At 46.2% G+C, this 13,556-nt stretch overlaps 1 protein-coding gene across 2 annotated transcripts in view; it reads left to right on the forward strand.

Annotated features, from left to right (window-relative positions):
• LOC103280550 (mucin-2) overlaps positions 1-13,556 on the forward strand; it is a 32,827-nt gene that overhangs the window by 765 nt on the left and 18,506 nt on the right. The window lies entirely within an intron of this gene.

A 13,556-nucleotide genomic window follows, 5' to 3' on the forward strand; every position in this document is an offset into this window, starting at 1 on the left:
CCATGGAGAAGAAGGACTTTATTTATTTGTTTACAGTATTGATATTCCGTCTTTTTTTCTCACCCCGAAGGGGACACAAGGCAGATCACAATGTACATAATAATAATAATAATAATAATAATAATAATAATAATAATAATAATAATAAGTTTATTTATACCCCGCCTCCATCTCCCCTGAAGGGGACTCGGGGCGGCTCACAGATAATATTAGATTAAAAGCTGACAACATATATATATGACTGAGGATGGTGCAACATCGCTGCCTTGCAGCGTTTTAATTTTTGTATATTTTTATCATGTTTTAATTGTTTTGTTTTATAGTATATTTGTTGCTGGCCCTCGTGGCAGAATGTAAGCCACTCTGAGTCCCCTCGGGGAGAAGGGCGGGGTATAAATGCATGTAATAAATAAATAAATAAATATATTGAAAGGGGTGATTTGGGAACTACCCCAATCACGGAAATTACCCGAGTTCGCCAAGCCGCTATGAGACCAATAAAGAGCCCAAAATTAGTTGAGGACAAACACACCTTTATTAGGTAGCTACCGGCTGACAGAGCCACACAGCAGTGTGAGGCTGCAAAAGCTGTCGGCCTCGAACGTTTCCATTCCGGCCAATTTATAGGGCAGTTGTTTATTACATTTTAGTTCCTCTTTCTGAACTGGAATTTACTGGAAATCCCCCCAGTTCAGTTTGTGGTGAGCTAGAGTTTCCTGCGTTGTCAACAAGTCCAGGATGTTCTAACCGCACGGTTTCAGCAGGTGCGAGCAAAACACATGTAACGTATATATGTTGCATACAATTCTCGGAATTACCCTAACCACAAGTTCAACCGAAACTGATTCTTGCTAAACTTAGACACATGCTGCAAAAACAGCAAGTTGCAATTCTTTATAATTCAGAGGGGAGACTGATCCTCCATTTCAAAGCAGACAGGCAATTCTAAAATGGAGTCACGTTGGCTAAGTGACCCCTTCATTCCCCCGTTTTTTTTCTTGTAACCAAGAAAGACATTTTCTTGGTTACACAAACCAACCAATTACAGTGGGGTGGTTTCTTGCTCCATGGTGTTTAACTGCATGTACATGACACGCTGAACTTCCCTGTGCTGACTGAAAGTAGCAGTGATCAGTCTCGCCATCATGTTTCTTAAGCAGGACATAATACAAGGCAAAAAGAGCAAAGCCAGAAGTATAATTAGCAAAATTATAAACAATACTTTAACGAGGTCTCGTAACCAATTAAGATTCGGGAGCCAGCTAAAAAGCCAATCAAACCAACCAGTTCCCTTGGGGGTGTAAGTAGCCCTTATTGTGGAGACAACAGTGTTGATTTTGGCCACATCAGATTCAATAAGTCCAGACTCATTGACATAATGGCAGCAAGTTGTGTTCAACCATATGCATAATCCACCTTCTGCTGCCAGAAGGTAATCTAATGCCATCTTGTGTTGCATAAGGACTCCTGCCAGTGAGTCAATTTCGGTCTGGAGTGCTTTCATGCCTATAACAGTCTGATTAGCCAAAATTTCCAGTTGGGCAGAGAGCCTCCTTAGTTGTTTGACATTCAGGGCAACTCCCAGACTAGGGAACAAGATTGTTGCAAATCTTTCTCCCTCTGAAAGATACGTATTATCAGGATCATAGCCACGTTTTTCATCATATGATCTTTTAGGCCTGTTCCACCGGTCAGCTGCTTCCAATGCATGCAGGGGCTGCTCTCGCGGGTGTATCCCAATATTAGTGGGGACTAGGGTACCAATGGTGCAGGTTCCAACCCATAGTGGGGGTAAGACTTTACCTCCCCACTTCCCACATATCCAGAAATACCCCGGAGGCAATCCTCCCATTGCATGGTTATCAAGCAGTATACCGGGCCTTGGCCTTCCAGGAATTTGGTATTCCATTGGGAAATTTCCTCGTGTCCGGACCAAATCTTGCCGCGGTGGGGGTGCAGCCTTCACCACAGGTGATCGGGGTGAAGATGCAGCACCTCCCACAGGCGGTTGTGGTGGAGCCGCCGCTCCCGCCTCAGGTGGCTGAGTTGCTGCCCGAGGCAGCTCCGACCCGGGCTTAACCACATATATTTTGGGGGGTGTGTTAACTTTCCCATTACGGGCCGGACGAGAGGGCGGTTTCTTGTCACCCCCCTCTGGTGAGGCCGCTTGCCTCCTCAATCTTTGTGTGTGACCATCCTGTTGTGGCTGTAGCTGTTCAACTCCAAAGTGTATGTTGTCATAATATACAGGGAGAGTGAGATTACAACGGGGGTAATCCCCTACTTCTATGAGATTGGCTTGGGGGAAGTTCTTATGATCAATTTCTGAGATCCCTTCTTTTGATCGTGTCAAACAGGCTGATGCGGCTGGTGCAGAATCATCAAGGGCCAATAAAAATTGGGCCGAATCTGTCAACCCCTCCTCACGTTCATATGTCCAAGGGGTGAACAATTTCCATCCAGATATATCCAGCAGTGGCCCTGCTTTCATGACCCAACCCTCATATTGGGAGTGAGGGCTATGGGCACAAATCCAGCAGTCTGCAACCTCTGCTTCTTTGGCTATCTCTTTAATTAATTGGTGGAACATGTTCTTGTCCCAACCCATCTGAGTCTGCACCAATGGCATCATTATCAATATCAATAAGTATAAGTGTGTCCTCATTTTTACAGTGGTGTTTGTCCTCAATATCACAGAATTTCAGCCAACACAGAAACAGAATACAACCCACACAGGAACCCCCAATTCCCCACACCCAAAACCAAGTGTCCATTCGGTCTTTTGGGACACTCTCGGAAGTGTACCCTCCTTCCTTCTTCAAGGCGGTTCTTGGTAACCTGACCTCTGGGGCTAGCTCTAGGTAGCTTCGGGCCCCTCCTCTTCAGGGCAGCTCTTGGTAGCTTGACCCTTAGGGCGGGTGAGTGTGAATTTTAGTGGATTGTCCTTGTGTAGGTTTACCTTCCAGTAATCAGGATCTTTGGTGGTGTAGTCCTTCTTGATACGAGTGTAATGTACCCACGGCTTTATACCCTTTAACTTCACAGCAGTAGGGGTTGTAAGTAACACCTCCAGTGGTCCCTTCCACCTTGGGCCGAGGGGATCACACTTCCAATCTTTCAGCCAAACAAAGTCTCCTGGTGAGAAAGAATGTAACGCAGTAACGGGAAAAGGGTAACGCAGCATGCCAGTATATTTATACAGTTTGTTCAACACTGTACCCAAAGCTTGGACCTCTTTTATCAATTCTTGTTTTCCTAATTCATGTATGTCTCCTTGCAGAGGTCTAATTTTCAGAGGGGGTCTTCCATATAACAATTCATAAGGTGACAAACCCAAAACCCTGGTGGGGGTGCATCTGACCTTCAGTAATGCCATTGGCAATATTTGAACCCATGTCATTCCAGTCTCTTGACACATCTTTGAGATGGTCCCTTTCAAAGTCCTGTTCATCCTTTCCACTTTCCCCGAAGATTGGGGCCGGTAAGCACAATGCAATTTCCAAGCGGTTCCTAACAACTGGGCTAGGCACCCCAGGACCTGGTGAACAAAGGCCGGGCCATTGTCACTCCCAATGTGTAAAGGTATTCCGTACCTAGGGATTATGTCCCTCATCATGGCACGGCTGACCTCTACAGCCTTCTCAGAGGTGGTAGGATATGCTTCCACCCACCCTGAGAATGTGCATACCATCACCAACATGTAATGAAATCTTTGGACTTTTGGCATTTCAGTGAAATCAACCACTAGAGACTCAAAGGGTGTCGTTCCCAAATACTGAACTCCAGGTGGGAGCAATGGCCCCATCCTGGGATTGTTCTTAGCACAAATTTCACATCTTAGAGCAGCGGTTCTGGCCAAGGCATGCAAGCCGTCCACCCAGATTTGCCGTTCCAAGAGTGAAGCCATTCCTGTTGCACCTAAATGGGTTTGTCTATGAACCTCCTTCACCAATTCCCATCCCAAGGCTTTTGGGACGAAGATTTTCCCATTGGGTAATATGAGAATATTACCCTTCCATTTTGCCCCTTCTGCTAGGGCCCACTCCTTCTCTTGTGCAGAGTAAGTCAGGGACTCTACTGCGGGTGTGACATCCAATTGCAAAATTGATTCCTCTGATGTGCTTTCATCTGCTGCTTTCCTAGCCTGTTGATCTGCCAGGCGATTCCCTTGTGTTACCTGATCCTCACCATACTGATGTCCCTTGCAATGCATGACCGCTACCTCCTTTGGTTCCCAAACTGCATTTAAGAGTTGCAAAATTTCTGTTGCATTCTTGATCTGCTGTCCAGCAGAGGTCAGCAGTCCTCTTTCTTTATAAATGGCACCGTGGGCATGCAAAGTGGTGAAGGCATATTTTGAGTCAGTATAAATATTGACTCTTTTCCCTTTAGCCAGTTGGAGGGCCCTTATTAGAGCAATCAACTCGGCCCGCTGTGCGGAAGTCCCCGGAGGCAACCCTTTTGCCTCTAGGGTCTCCCCATTGCTATTCACCACTGCATACCCCGCTTTTCTTTCGGAACCAACCACACGACTTGAACCATCTGTGAAAAGCACCCATTCTGGAGTCTGTAGTGGCAGATCTTTGAGATCTGGCCTACTTGAATACACTTCATCCATCACTTCTAAACAATCATGCTGCATCAATTCTCCTTCTTCCACTGGCAACAAGGTAGCTGGGTTTAAAGTGGCACACACTGACAATTTAACCTGTGGATTGTCCACCAACATGCTCTCGTATTTGAGCATCCGGCTATTGGTAAGCCAATGGTGCCCCCTATGTTCCATTAGAGTTACTACAGCATGGGGACACTTTAAAATCACAGGCTGCCCTAAGGTCAGCTTGTTTGCTTCTTCTACAAGAACTGCAGCCGCCGCCACAGCTCTCAAGCATGGGGGCCATCCACAGGCCACATTGTCCAGTTGTTTAGACAGATAAGCCACTGGCCGGGGCCAATCGCCTACTAACTGTGTCAATACTCCTACAGCCACTCCTCTCCGTTCTCCCACATACAAGTAGAAAGTTTTGTCCAAATCAGGCAACCCCAAAGCTGGGGCAGACATCAAGGCTTTCTTCAATTGCTCAAATGCATCCTGCTGTTCTGTTCCCCACACCAAGGGGTCTCCTGACTTTCCTTTTGTGGCCTCATGGAGGGGTTTGGCATATAGTCCGAAGTTCGGAATCCATATGCGACAAAACCCTGCTGCTCCCAGGAATTCTCTGACCTGCTTGCGAGTTCGGGGGGTAGGGATGGAGCAAATGGCTTCCTTTCGCTCCACCTCTAGCCTCCGAACACCTTTGGCCAAACGAAAACCCAAATACTTCACCTCTTGCTGGACTAACTGAGCCTTCTTTTTCGAAACCTTGTAACCTTTTTCTGCCAAGAACTGCAACAAGGTCTGAGTTCCTTCCAAGCATTCTTCTCGACTATCTGCACAGAGGAGAATGTCGTCTACATATTGGAGAATGGTCCATCCTTTGTCATTTTTGACCATTGGCAGCAAGTCCTGCGCCAGGGCTTGTCCAAAAATGGTCGGGGAATTACAGAACCCCTGTGGCAATCTTGACCAAACGAGTTGACCTTTGGCCCCTGTCCCAGGATCCTCCTTTTGAAAGGCAAAAATCTTCTGGCTCTCTTCGGCCAGTCTGATGCAAAAGAAAGCATCTTTGAGGTCCAGGACAGTAAACCATTGGTGATGGGGTGGAATAAGGCTAAGCAGTGTGTATGGGTTTGGAACTACTGGGTGGAGAGGGACCACTAATTTATTTACAGCTCTCAAATCCTGCACAGGGCGGTAGGACCCATCCGGTTTTCTGATTGGCAACAAGGGTGTGTTCCATGGAGACTGGCAAGGAACCAGTATCCCATATCTTTCCAATCTCTCCAAATAGGCCGCAATTCCAACGATCGCCTCCCGAGGGAGCCGATACTGTCGGATTGCCACCGGATTTGCGAAGGGCTTTAATTCAATTATGACTGGTGGAACATCCTTTGCCAACCCCGGAGGGTTATCTTCCGCCCATACCTCTGGGACATTGAATGCTTCCCAGTCAGTTCTTTCTTCCAATACAGAATATAATCTCCACTCTTCCTCCATAGGTAGTTCCAAGGCCATTTTTAACTGCTGTTCTACCAACTGTCTATCCGGACCTGTCCTGAATCCTGCCAACATTGAACCATCTTCCTCAAAAAGCAAAGCAGCTCTCATTTTGCACAAAAGATCTCTTCCCATCAGAGGCACAGGACATTCAGGCATATAAATGAATCTATGCCTGACCAGGTGCCTTCCTAGCAAACATTCTCTCTCTGCCAACAGAGGACAAGCTTTTCGTCTTCCTGTAGCTGCTACAATATTTACATCTTCTCCAGTTGGGTGAGACACAGCCGTGTTCACCACAGACTTAGAAGCCCCGGAATCAAGCATAAACTCAACGGATTGATTTCCAACTTTCATATCGACCATTGGCTCCCCTGGTTCAATCCTAACCACTCCATGGCTACCCGGGGATCCGGGAGCCGGTCTGTCCTATTGCTCATACTCATCCTCCTCCCTCACGGAGGCCAATCCATGCACATCTAACGCAGGGTCTACCAATCCAGCTGCAACCGGAGCCCATCTGGGCTGGCCAGCAGCTCCACGGTTCTGCCTCTTCCCTTTCCAATTTCCATTCTGCACTTTTCTATTCTGTCCTTTCCCAAGATCCACTTTGCAATCGGCTGCCCAATGCCCATGCTTGTGACACCTTGCACATTCATTCTTTCCCAGTGGCTTGCCCCCTGGTCCTTTCTTTCCTTTCCAGCCTGCTCCTCTGGGTCTTGGCGGCTGTTCCCCTTGGAATACCGCAGCTATGACCTTGGCCCTGCGGGCCACCGCTGTTTCATCTTTCTTTGCCTGCACAACCTCACGAGACAAGTAAACCTGATTTGCAATCTCCAAAATCCTTTCCAAAGTCAAATGAGCCAAACCAGCATCCTTCTGTAACTTTCTCCGTATGTCTGGACTACACTGGCTAGAGAAAACACTCTTCAACACTATCTTTCCTGCAGCTTGATCCCTCTGATCATCCATGTCATAGGGAGAGAACTTCTCAAACGCTTCCCTAAGCCTTTCCAGAAATGCGACCGGACTTTCATTCTTTTCCTGCTCCATCTGGTAAATCTTTTTCAAATTTGGGACCCTTGGAACCCCTCTTCTCAAAGCGCGCACAACCAAATTCTGATACAACCTCAGTGCATCCTTACCAGGGCCCCCTGGTTCATTCAAATCCCAATGTGGGTCTTCCCTCACTGGGAATACCCTTTCCTGGTACACATCCACAGCATCTATACTACGAGAGGTTGCATGCTCCTTTGCAGCCTCCTGTCTACCCACTTGCGTCAACAACACTCGTTCTTCTGCCGTCAACAAAGCCTCTAACAACTGTTTCAAATCCACCCAGCTAGGATTGTGTGTCTGAATGATACCTTCAACCAGGTTCGCCATGCCTCTCGGATCTTCTGACCAGGCGGGACGGTTCGTCCGCCAGTTGAGAATGTCCGAAGAAGTAAAAGGAACGTGTTGAAACAAAGTCCTAGTCTCAAATCTAGGGCGCCCCTGATCATCTAGGGACAATGGCACAAGTTGCGGCACCTCCCTTATGGGGCACAATGTTGCCTCATCATCACTTGATTCACTATAACAATGGGCTTGCTTCAATTCTACCAGCTTCTGGCGGGCATCTATTTTTGCCTGCCTCTCCGTTCGCTTTATCTCTTCTGAGGGGTAGAGCGGCTGGGGGCTAGAACTCACCGCAGGCTGCTCCTGCTTGGGGGCGCTTGCCGCTGCCGTGAGGTCAGGTCCCCCCACCGCACCTCCCCTTACGTGTGATGTCAGTGGAGTATAGAGGGTAGGTATATACGGGGGAGCCGGCATGGGTTCGTCAGCCGGATTCCCTGAATCTTGATAGGGGGGAGGTTTGGCAATTTGCCTTCCCCCTCTCTTTCCCATTGGGGTGCCAATTCCCCTCTGGGAATTACCTGAAGCAAGTCCTCTATTCCCCCCAGGCATCACCTCTTCAACCATCATGCATTTGCATTCTCTCAACCAATCAGGCGGTTTCCGTACAATATCATACCAAGCTGAGATGTATTTGGCCTGATCAGGGTGTACCTCACCAACAAATCTATAGACATTTGCAGTCAAAGCAAGATCGAGTGACCCTTCAGGAGGCCACTGGGGAGTGAGGGGGAATGAGGGCCATTCCACCTCACATAGCGAACGCAATTTATTTGGCTTCATTCCTTTCTCATATGTGTATTTAGAAAACTTATCAAAATTAGCTAACATGCATTGGAGAGGGGTCATCGACCCTTCTACTCCTTTGGATCTCTTTGATTCTTTCCCACCCATTGTGGTATGTGGAGTCGACCCTGGCCGGCACCCCCAGAAGATCAATGGCCAGTAACCGGGAACGCAAGGTCTTCTCCGCCCTCCCACAAGATGCGAAAAGAAAACACAGAAATAAATTCTTCAATGGAGTATGTCCCCGGACTGTGGCTGGATCTCCCGTATCCACGTCCTGCTACTAGGGCTTGCCTCCCAGACCCGATTGGATCTCCCTTTCAGGTCTCCTCTCCCAGAGCTCTTTTCTCCCTTTGGGTTTCTCTTGTTTTTCCCAAGGGTTTCTAACGGGACCCAGAACAATTTCTACAATTTAAAACTCTCCCTCCCCGCAATGCTAAACAACAGCGGTTTAAGAGATATACTTGCCTATCTGGTGTTCTGTCCCGCGGCGGCCGCCTTCCCACGAGCGATGGTTGTCTCCCAACAGGTTGTTTTTGGAGGAGAGCTCACCTTCCCTCGCCTCGGGTGCCACTCAGGGAACCGCTGGTATTTTACCTCGAGAGGCCGTGCACGTCTCAGCGCGGACCGTACGCGGCACCCCGGAAGGGGAGAGTGGACACGCCCTTGCTCCCAAGAGCAGCTCTTAAGTGGTCTACAACGGAACCTTGGCGAAGTACTAGAAATCCCAAAATTTCAAAAATCCCGGACGAGCCCCCAGAAATGAAAGGGGTGATTTGGGAACTACCCCAATCACGGAAATTACCCGAGTTCGCCAAGCCGCTATGAGACCAATAAAGAGCCCAAAATTAGTTGAGGACAAACACACCTTTATTAGGTAGCTACCGGCTGACAGAGCCACACAGCAGTGTGAGGCTGCAAAAGCTGTCGGCCTCGAACGTTTCCATTCCGGCCAATTTATAGGGCAGTTGTTTATTACATTTTAGTTCCTCTTTCTGAACTGGAATTTACTGGAAATCCCCCCAGTTCAGTTTGTGGTGAGCTAGAGTTTCCTGCGTTGTCAACAAGTCCAGGATGTTCTAACCGCACGGTTTCAGCAGGTGCGAGCAAAACACATGTAACGTATATATGTTGCATACAATTCTCGGAATTACCCTAACCACAAGTTCAACCGAAACTGATTCTTGCTAAACTTAGACACATGCTGCAAAAACAGCAAGTTGCAATTCTTTATAATTCAGAGGGGAGACTGATCCTCCATTTCAAAGCAGACAGGCAATTCTAAAATGGAGTCACGTTGGCTAAGTGACCCCTTCAATATGGCAAACACTCAATGCCATTAGACAAACAACACACAGATAAAAAAAGAGGCTATTTAATTTCCCAGCTTCTGGCTCTGTGAGGGTATGCTCGATTCTGGCCACAGGAGGAGCTGCTGCTCCATTGTCCACTGTGACACCAAGTCCTTTTGATGGAGTACTTCCTCATTTGGCATGCACGCTGCTGGATGTTTTTATGGTGTTGTAAATTAGTTTAAATTAGCCTCCCCACATAAGCAGTGCCTAAATTTTCCTACTTGACAGATGCAACTGTCTTTCCTGTTGCTTAGGTAAACAACGAGCTGGGGTTATTTAGCACTCAGGCACTCAATCCGACCCGGGCTTTGAACTCATGACCTCTCAGTCAATAGTGATTTATTGCAGCAGGCTACTAACCACCTGTGCTACAGCCCGGCCCCTCAGAACTCAACAAGTTCCTGGACCACCTGAACAGCATCCACCCCAACATCCAATTCACCATGGAAAAAGGAAAGGAAGGAAAACTGGCATTTCTAGATGTTCCATAATAATAATAATAATAATAACTTTATTTTTATACCCCGCCTCCATCTCCCTGCAGAGACTCAGGGCGGCTAACATGGGGCCAAGCCCAGATAATCACAATAAAACAGCATAAAATACAGAACAAAACAAGCATCATCAATGAGAAAATTTAAACAGAATAAAGCACCATTTTATTTATTTTATTTTTTCCTTAATATTTATTTTATTTCATTCAAATATACATACATTGCGAGTGTTTGTTGCATACAGTGTGATACTTTCATCCATTAGTCTTTCATAATCATTTCTCAGACAATATATTTTCAATAAGGGGTCACAGTCGTCTATCTGAATAGTACATATAAAGATATTGTAAGCTCCAAATTAATATCCCTTTCCTCCTTGCCTTCAATCTATTAGCTTCCTCTGTGTACATTTTTAAATTCATTTTACATTGAGATATTGGATCATTGCTTGCCATTCATTAACAAAGTTCTCTAAAGCACTCTTTTAAATAGTAATATGATTAAATAAAAACCACCATATAAGAGCGAAACAGAGATTAAAATAGTAAGAGAACTGGGCAAAAGTGCGAGGAGTGTAATTAAAAACCTAATGAGGTAGATAATAAAGTGCTGCAGTATTAACTGGGAGATTCGGAGGTGGGGTAAACGGGAAATTATTATCAATTAAAGGAGAGAGAAACAATACATCAGGCATGGTTATTATCAATGCGGGGGGGGGGGGAGGCTGTCATTGTAGTCAATTATTGAAGGTACACTGGAAGAGCCAGGTTTTTAAATCTGACAGGGTGAGCGTTTGCCTGATCTCCTTGGAAGGGAGTCCCATAGCCAAGGGGCCACCATGGAGAAGGCCCTCTCCGTCGTCCCCACAAGCCGCAAACCCAATCAACAACTGGGCCACACAGTTTACAGAAAACCAACACACATGGATAGATACCTTCATAAAAACACTAACCATCACCCAAGTTGAAAAAGAAGCACAATCAAGGCCCTGACAGATTGTGCACAAAGACTCTGCAAACCTCACCTCCTCCAAGGTGAACTGAACCACCTAAACTGGGCTCTCCAGGCCAATGGAGACTCCACCAGATACATCAGAAGAACTGTCAGGCCAAGAAGAAGCCATGGGGGTAAAGACAAAGATCCACCCAGAGGAAAGGTGTTCTTGCCAGACATCAAGGGAACCACTGACCACATAGGCAAACTGATGAAGAAACACAACCTACAAACTATCTACAGACCCACAAAGAAAATCCAACAAATGCTACGGTCAGCGAAGGACAAGAGGGATCCTCTCTCCTCTGCAGAAGTCTACCGTAGACCATGCAGCTGTGGACAAGTCTATGTAGGGACAACCAGACACAGCAGCATTGCCCAGGCACAAATCAAGGAACATGAAAGGCACTGCAGACTCACTCAACTAGAGAAGTCAGCCATTCCAGAGCACTTGATGAACCAACGTGGGCACAGCATATTATTTGAGAACACAGAAATGCTGGACCACTCTCACAACTACCATGTCAGACTACACAGAGAAGCCATTGAAATCCACAAGCATGTGGACAATTTCAGCAGAAAGGAGGAAACCATGAAAATAAACAAAATTTGGCTACCAGTATTTAAAAAACCCTCTAAAATCAGAACAGTAAATAAAAAACAACATTCTGAAAACGGGAATTCCAGACATGAATCATCAGGGCCAGCTAACACTTTCCAACAAAGGATTCCCCCAGGCAGGAAACAGCCCGGCCTTGAAGCTGGCAACGGCATTAATGCTAATCAAGGTGATTAATTACAACATTCACACTGGCCTCCAACAGACAACAGTTCCTTCTCCCACCCTGGACCTTCCACAGATATATAAACCTCCCTTGCTTAATTTTCTTTTCTTTTTAAAAAAAATATATTTTTATTAGTGCTTTTCCATAATTGTGCAAGACATTAACATAACATAAAAGAAAAGATGATACAAACAAAATGTCTACTGATAAGAACGAAAACAGAAAAGAAGGAAAGAAAGAAAAAGAAAACAAAGATAAAATAAAAATATAATAACAATAATTAATAGTAAAAAGAGAATGTGAATGTGTGTGTGTACACACACACACAAATAACCCCTCCTTCCAAAGATAGCAAACCTAGTGAATTACATAAAAGTTGACTTCCACCTATTACATGGTGTCTTTGATAGTTTTCAGTTTCTTCTCTTAACAGTATTTTACTGATATCACGGTCCCTTGCTTAATTTTCAATACACCTCACAACCTCTGAGGATGCCTGCCATAGATGTGGGCAAAACATCAAGAGAGAATGCTTCTGGAACATGGCCATACAGCCTGGAAAACTCAATTACTCCATTGCATCCTAGTCTCCAGGGCAGCAGAAAACAAGCTTGCTCCCTCCTCTCTGTGACTTCCCTCCCTCACATCTTGATCCATGGAGCAGAATTCAAAACGATCTTAACAGACTAGAGAGATGGGCCGAAATTAACAAAATGAAGTTCTGCAGGGACAAATGCAAGACATTCCACTTAGGCAGAAAAAAGGAAATGCAAAGATACAGAATGGGGGACGGTGCCTGGCTTGGCAGCAGTGTGTGCGAAAAAGACCTTGGAGTCCTCGTGGACAAGTTAAACATGAGCCTACAGTGTGATGCGGCGGCAAAAAAAGCCAACGGTATTTTGACCTGTATAAATAGGGGTATAGCATCTAGATCCAGGGAAGTCCTGCTCCCCCTTATTCTATTCTGCCTTGGTCAGACCACACCTGGAATCACACTGTGTCCAATTCTGGGCACCACAGTTGAAGGGAGATGTTGACAAGCTGGAAAGCGTCCAGAGGAGGGCAACTAAAATGATTAAGGGTCTGGAGAACAAGCCCTATGAGGAGCGGCTTAAAGAGCTGGGCATGTTGAGCCTGTGGAAGAGAAGGCTGAGAGGAGACATGATAGCCATGTACAAATATGTGAGGGGAAGTCATAGGGAGGAGGGAGCAAGCTTGTTTTCTGCTGCCCTGCAGACTAGGACACAATGGAACAATGGCTTCAAACTACAAACTACAGGAAAGGAGATTCCACCTGAACACCAGGAAGAACTTCCTCATCTGTTCAGCAGTGGAACTCTCTGCCGCGGACTGTGGTGGAGGCTCCTTCTTTGGAGGCTTTTAAGCAGAGGCTGGATGGTCATCTGTCAGGGGTGCTTTGAGTGTGATTTTCCTGCTTCTTGGCAGAATGAGGTTGGTCATTATGAAATGATCAAAAAAAGTACAGCTGCACAAGTGAACATGCAATATGAAGCTGCATGAAACCAAAAGGACTGAAGCCTACAAAAATGTTGTTTTTCAATGCTGTAGAGATTGCTGGTAAACAAATGCTATTGAAAGCCAGTTGGTGATCTGCCAGGAAAGTTATTTCTCAGTTCAGTGAAGCAGG

This window comes from Anolis carolinensis, chromosome 3, assembly GCF_035594765.1.
Source record: "Anolis carolinensis isolate JA03-04 chromosome 3, rAnoCar3.1.pri, whole genome shotgun sequence".
NCBI lineage: Eukaryota > Metazoa > Chordata > Lepidosauria > Squamata > Dactyloidae > Anolis > Anolis carolinensis.